This window comes from Ambystoma mexicanum, chromosome 12, assembly GCF_040938575.1.
Source record: "Ambystoma mexicanum isolate Mex_15411 chromosome 12, UKY_AmexF1_1, whole genome shotgun sequence".
Lineage (NCBI taxonomy): Eukaryota > Metazoa > Chordata > Amphibia > Caudata > Ambystomatidae > Ambystoma > Ambystoma mexicanum.
The window spans coordinates 970271066-970278799 of NC_090936.1; positions in this window are offsets into that span (position 1 = coordinate 970271066).

Consider the following 7734-nt stretch of genomic DNA (forward strand, 5'->3'; position numbering starts at 1 on the left):
CTGCGGCTAGGAAAAAGTCAATGAAATCTAGCCACGGCTATGTGTGATGAGCCATTTTAGAAAAAGTTTTTTGATGTAAGTTCATTGCATTTATGTATTGATGTGTGATTTAAAAAAAAAACTTTCTTTATTGCATTTTAACACTCAAACAACAACCAGCCAGATTCCCAACAATCCCCCCCAGCCACCTCTCCCTCCCCAGTCATCCAGCACAACTCAACCTTAAAATTCTAGAAAGATCACGAACAGAAGCCTAACATAGTACATCTCCCACCATGCATTTATTGCTTCCTTGCTCTCGCCCCGCCACGCATGAGCCCCGTATTTCGCCACCTTCCGCAGTCCCTTCCGATGTCTGGCCCGACTGATCCATCTTAAGTACATATCGGCGAAATGGAAGCCAGCAGTCCCATGGTTGACTATTTACAGGGAGCGTTGCAGCATATCTGGTTTCTCAGAGTTCACACAGTTTTATATGTTCAAACCAGGCTGTGAACGTTGGAGGGCTGCGCCTGCCCCACGACCTGGCTATCATGTACCTGGTAACAACCGATGCCATGACCAACAGTTTTTTCTCTGTCTGAGTTCCACCTTCAATTAACACTAGAAGCCATAATGCCGGTGAGAATGTACATGTGGTGGAAAGCATCTCCTTCATTGTTCCCTCAACAGTTTCCCAATAAGATCTAATGTGTGGGCAGTCCCATGCCATGTGGTAAAAGTCCACCCGCTCCTTACCACACCTCCTACAAGCCATCACTTTTTATGGGTAATATTTACTAAGTGTTTGTGGGGTGTAGTAAGCCTGGTGCAGGAATTTATAATGGACTAGCCTGTATCTAGTGTTAAATGGAATCTTCCTTGTTTGCATACAAACCAGTTTCCACTGTTCTTGGCTCAATGTCAATTATAAGGAGGCTTCCCACATAACCCTGAATCTCTGCCCTTCCCGCTTCTAATCATAGCATAAATAGTGGCCACTAGTTTGCCGTTTGTTATCGGCTGGAGCACATATTGTTGGGTTTCATGCACAACAGGGACCACTGGGAAATTCGGCCATTTCGTCCTCAATATCCCTCTAAGTATGTAATAATGTCGCAGGGTCACAGCATTGTGCTCCCCCTGTGATAGCATGTCACCCCATTGCTTGAACCTACCGTCTGTTAACAAATCCCCCAATTTTTGTATCCCCACACTTTGGAAGTGTTCCTTGAATGATTGCTTGCGGGAGAGTGGGATGCCTATTACATCATATACCGGTAGTTCTGGATGGTAGTCCGGAGAACATGTTAATATTCGGGCTAACTGCTCCCAGGCCCTACAGGACACAAAAGATGGATGGACCTAATTTCTCGGGTTCGGACCCCTATCTCTCCAGAGCAGACCCAATAAATCATTCGGGTATGAGACCGCCCTGGATACTTTTATGTGCGGGAGGTTAGAGAATGATGATCCCCAGCCCTCAATATATTGCAGCTGAGCCGCTAAGTAGTATACCTGCATATCCGAGTATTCCAGTCCACCATGTTTATATTTGGAGGTTAACGTATCATACGGTATGCGGGGTTGCTTACCAGCCCACACCAGTTTAATCATCATCTTCATAACGCGGGTCCAGTACCCGGTCGGGGGCCATATTGGTACATTATTAAAAATGTAAAGCATCTTGGGGAGCATGACCATCTTGGCCAGGGCGACACGAGCCGCTTGGGAGATCGGGAGCCTAATCCACAACTGCACTCTCTGCTCCAGGTCCTCTAAAACCTTCATATAGTTATTTTTATACAATGTTACTGCCGTTGTGAATACCTCAATCCCCAGGGAACGCAGCCCTTGTGGGCACCACCGCAACTCCCCACCCACATCTTCCCACTGCACCCCTGGGGTTAACCTCGATTTATTACAATTTATCCGAAGTCCGGACAGTTCCCCGAATCTGATCACCTCCTAGGTCAGCGGAGCCAAGTTCGTTCTGGGGTGTTTAACATATAATAAAATATCATCCTTGTACAGGGATATAACCGTGCGTGAAGCGTTCTCCCAGATCCCTCGGTGTATTTGCATCTCCCGGATATGACATGCCAGCGGCTCCATTGCCAAGACGAACAGAGCAGGGGAAAAGGGGCAGCCCTGTCGAGTACCCCGGGAGGGATATATGAATTCTGAGATCACCCCATTTGTGTAAATGGCCACCCGGGGAGCCGTATACAGCAGCTTGATCCAACTGATATATGCAAGGCCGAACCCAGACCGTCGAAGCACCTCGAAAAGGAAAGGCCACTCGATAGAATCGAAGGTCTTTTCCGCGTCGAGTGCCGCTATAGCTATAGGGACCTCAGGGTTCACGTTATGCATAAGATGGAATAGGCGTCGCAAATTATGTTGCATAGATCGGCCCTGAATGAAGCTCACCTGGTCTGGTAGAACCAGCACTGGCATGTGCGGAATCAGTCGATCAGTCAGGATCCTGGCCAATATTTTATTATCAGTATTAATTAATGACAACGGTCTATAAAGCGCCAGATGTCGGGGGTCCTTGCCAGGTTTGGGAAAGACTGTCACTAATGCTGATCTAGTAGTTTCGGGAAGTACGCCCTTAGTCATGGCCTCTTCATATACTCGGATCAGTTGGGGTACTAGAGATTGTGCATATGTTTTATAAAATTCGGCTGTTATCCCATCCAGCCCCGGGGCCTTACCACTCGGGAGAGCCTGAATCGCATTATGAATTTCCTCTTCCGTGATTGGGTCATTTAGGGGCTCGCCCTGCTCGCGATCCAGCCACCCAAGCGCAATTTCATCCAGATATTAGTGTTAGATAATATTAGATAATAGTGTTCCCATCCTTCCCCGTGATTTCCATGATGGGGGTATTTTTATGTTCCGGTTTAATAGCCCAAGCCAATGTTCTGCTGGGCCGGTCCCCCTCCCCATATCTCGTCGCCGATATTGGGTCGCCTAGGAACCTTTCTTCGCTGGCTGCTAGCAGTTTGTACTCCTCCCTATACTCCTTCAGCCTGCGCTAAATTTCGGGAGAGTCTACCCTGCCCTGTTCATTCTCTAACTCGCGAAGAGCATCTCCTACCCTTGCCATCAACCTGTGAATAGATTTCAACACACCCCCTTCTTTGGATATACAGCAACCTCTTATATAAACCTTAAAGGCCTCCCATATTGTGCTCTGGTATGGGACCGAACCCTCATTGGCTTGAAAGTAGGTATCAATATCTTGACCTATTTCCTCCCTGAACGCCACGTCTTACAAAGCCGTGGCTCTAAACCGCCACCTAAGCTGCCTATGTGAACTGATTGGGGGCCTAAATTGATCCAATACAGGTGAATGGTCAGAAAGAGTACGGGGGACTATATAGGTCATTATGACCGATCTGGCAAGGGAGCTGGACGCCATAATATAGTTAATTCTCGATGACCTATGATGTACCGCAGAATAAAATGTGAATTCCCTAGCCATCGGGTGCTCACCTCACCACACATCCCGAAGATCATGATATGTGGAGATTGCAGACCACGCCTTCACCGCCTGAGGAAGCACCTGCTGCGTTGTTGCGGATCTGTCCATCTCCAAGGTAAGAGCTAAGTTAAAGTCACTGACCCAAATTATCTCATATGACGGGAACTTGTGTATATGACGGGCACATTGGTAAAAAAAAAGTCAGGTGTGTCCGTATTAGGGGCATAAACATTTATGAGGAGATATTTCGAGCCACGCATCTCCCCCGGCCAAAATTATGTACCGGCCCTCAGTGCCCCCTACCTCCTCATGCAATCTGAATTGCAATGAACCATGTATGTATATAGCAACCCTTCTGGAGTGTGTAGAATAGGATGAGCCGTATCTATGTATTCCCCATCCAGGTAGCCGGGGAAGCGGGGCAGTCCATGGTAAGTGCGTTTCTTGCAGACATAGGATATTAACCCTATGGACTTTACTAAAGTTCGCTATCATACGGATCCTCTTCTGGGTGGCAAGTCCCCACACATTCCAAGTCATCACTGTGAGGGGCTCACCTTGTCTACCGCCTACCACTATAGCAGCCATCCCATACCCAAGCAGCGCCCGTCCTCATGTGCAGCTCTTCGCGAGCCATAGTTTTAGAGTCCCCAGTGGTCTCAAGACTCCGGTTATGCAAGTGAGTCTTATGAGTTGTGCTGTTACCCATGATAGCATAACTCCCCGCCATTCTCAGATTAACTAAACTGTGGCTAGGATTCCCCCCCCCCCTTACCCTCCCATGCCAGAAACCATAACCTACCGGCATCCATCCCTCCACCCCCAACCCTCCCTCCCCCTTTAACCTTAACTAAACTGTACCGCAGTTCCTGCAGCATGTGGGGGTCTGAGGAAGCCCCATCGCTCCTTGACAACAGCCAATGAGGAAAAAAAACATACTTTGCCTTCCTTTACTCCAGCTCCCTGTAAACTGAATATTATCGAGGACCCACCCAGGAGCCTCTATGTTCATTGTAAAGGATATCATTGTAGGGTCAGGGTGAGTGCCGCTGTGACCCACTCGGGTCCAGCCAATTTCTGGCATATCGTTCCGCCACCTCCGATGTAGTGAAGAACGTCGTTTAGCCATTGTGTTGCACATGGAGCTTAGCCGGGTACATCATAGAGTATTTTATGCCCTTACTCCGCAAGATGTTTTTCACAGGTTGGAATGTTTTTCTCTGATCTTGGACCGCCGGACAGAAGTCTGGAAATAGCCGTATGACAGATCACCCCCACTGCAGTTCATTTTTTTCTCGCACTGCTCGCAATATGGCATCTCTATCCCGGTAGCAAAATATCCTGGCAATTTTGGGACGTTCAGGGCCCCCCGGGGGCGGTTTTGCTGCCAGTGCGCGATGCGCACGTTCCACCATATACATTCCAGACAGCGGAGGATTGTCCAACACATCAACCAGAAGCTGCTCAACACATTTTTCCATATTGTCTATATGTGTAGACTCCGGGATCCCCGTGACACGTATATTGTTCTGCCTTGAGCGGCCCTCTAAGTCCTCGTTCTTAGCCGCAATTTTTTTAACCATTTACTGCAGACTGGCAACCTCGCGCTGCAGGGATGTGACGTTATCTTCGGTCGTCCCAATCCTCTGCTCTGCCTCTTCCATGCGCCCACACAGTTTCTCTATCTGCACCGCTGAGGTGTCCACCTTACAGGTGAGGGCATCAATTTTGGTGCTGAGGTTATCAGCGCTACCCTTCAATGCCAGCAGTGTCTGATTTAGTGCAGTGATGTCCACCCGCTCCGTCGACTGGGCCCGTGGGCCAGAGGGCGCTGGCTGGTCTTGTCCCGTGTGTGCAAATTGGTCCATCCTCACCTGCTTTTTGTTATTTCCCATACTGGCTTGAGGGGGTAGGCCCTAAGTAATATCCAGTGAGACTTATGCGAGTATCTCTACCTTACGCCACCTATCTCCGTGGGCTCTTCCAAGCGCACCGACGTCGCATAGGGGTCCTCAGCCAAGGGGCAGCATACAGTACCCCCGCTATCACCCTAATAATATCCAGCAGAGTCCCAATGGCACTAAGCACATCCACGTCGCTATGTTGTACAGCAGTGCCACTCCACCAGAAAGTGCTGTTCGTATATCCGCAGACCACCTCTAACGCCTAGGATGCGCACCAGCTAGATTCACTTTATAAGGCGCATAGGGTGTCCCCTAGGCGCTTGCCATCCACTGGCAGGTATTCTGGCAGCTCCAGTTCTCACAGCCCCCCCACGCACACCCCTCCCCAGGGGCACACCATCACAGTTCAGGGGTATTCTATTTCCAGCCCCTTAATATGCAGGGACCGGCACCTCACCAGTAAATGCTATGCAGCAGTCTGCCATGGAAGCGCGTCTCCCCAGAAGTATCTCGCGGGTCCAGGGCGCGTTATTCACGAAGTGTACCTGGGTCGAGATCTCGTCCTGGCCGTCTCCGCCGCTCCCAGGTATCAATGCAGAGAGGTCTCAGGGTGCACAGAGGATAATTCCTGAGTCGCTGTCCCTTCAGTCCTCTCCCCGTGGCCGCCACACCGCTCGGGCTGGTGAACAGGAGAGAGGAAGCAGGGGAGACAGCACAAGCTCTACACTTCCACAGCCGCCGACATTCAGATGGACAGCGCAGGCGCCGGTAATCCACAGGGGGGTCACCAGTATCAGTAGCTGCCAAGGATGCCCAACGCGGGCAACACCCGCCACTTAGCGGTACGGGAGCCCACCTGCCACGTCACAGTTCACCAGTCCGCCGGTTCGCACCTCTCCCGCGGCGTCACTCCTATCCTCGGCTCGCCAGTCCGCCAGGGGAAAAACTCCTAAGATCACCGGCAAACGCCGCCGCAGCGTCCCCAAAACTTCAGAGTGCCACCCCTCCCCCACTCTATGCGGTCGCGGCCCGTAGCTCTGCACTTCCCCAGCACAGCGCTCCGAGGCAGCAAGCGGGTCTATAACTTCACCACGGAAGGGCCAGAACACACGGCGCTCTATTCCCACTGGTACGAGGGGAACCGTGCATGCAAGGCAGGATTTTTAGCTGATGTTTCAGTTGGCGTTGCCGGAGTTTTTCAGGTGGCGGCCATCTTGGATCGCTGCGCAACAGCGCCCCCATGTATTTATGTGTAATGGATATCATTTCATTTTATTTGTAAATTCATATGTGATAAGTAGTCTTTAAAAGGACTGTTTTGGAGTACACAGAGTGTAGTATTTTAGCACATTTGACGTGCTCTCTTTATTATCATGTATCTTACAAAACTAATTTGAACTATCATTGTATCACTACTGTCTCTTTTGTCATTCATATTCCATACTCAGATATATATTTTTTTAATCACATAACCACGGCTACCCAGCACCCACCTGCTGCTCGCCATTGCTACCGATCGTTAAAAGTGGTACCCTGTGCTGCCGCAACTATATACCAGCAAATGGCACATCGAGTGTTCGTGGATGTGTGATATCATCAGCTACAAAAGGGCTTTAATATGAGAGAACCGCGGCTATAAAAAAAAGGGAGGGATTGGTCTTTTAAAGATCGCGCCTAGCCACAGCAACGGGCTGGCGTGTTTAACAGCGACAATACAGCACCCACCCGCTGTGCAGCATTGCTACCCACGGTTAAAAGTGGTACGATGTGCAGCCGCAGCTATATACCAGCAAATGGCACGTCAAGTGCTCGTGGACATGTCTTAGCCACGGGTAGTAACAGATGAACCGGCAAGGCTTCTCTCTAACCGTGGCTATACCAAGCAAGTCTTTCCGTTGGTTGTTCTGCTAGATGTGACTGCTGTTATAGCCGCGTCTAATGGACCATACATTTTCTGTGCAATAATCATATTTTTATGTGAATGATAAAGGTCAGAATAGTATCTATGTGTGTTATTTTCTGTGCTTAGGTGTTCCCTTGTCTTAATTGAAGTTTTGAAGGTTGGCTTAGTTTGCGTTGAATAGCCGCGGTTACTAGAGATGCTGGGCAGGGCTTTGTATGTGTTTCAGTGTTTCTAACTGGCTGGTTTTAATGTTGTAAATGTGTACTTATTTATGATAGGTTGCAGTGAATACGTGTCACCCATTTTATTTGTTTTCTTACAATATAGTCCTCTTTTTCTGCTTTTGATTTTGGGAAGAATGCCACACACCATGTTGTCTACTTTTCTCATTTTGACTGCAGAACTCACACTGTGCTCATGGTGCAGTTCTTGTTACCTGTGACTAAATATTATTG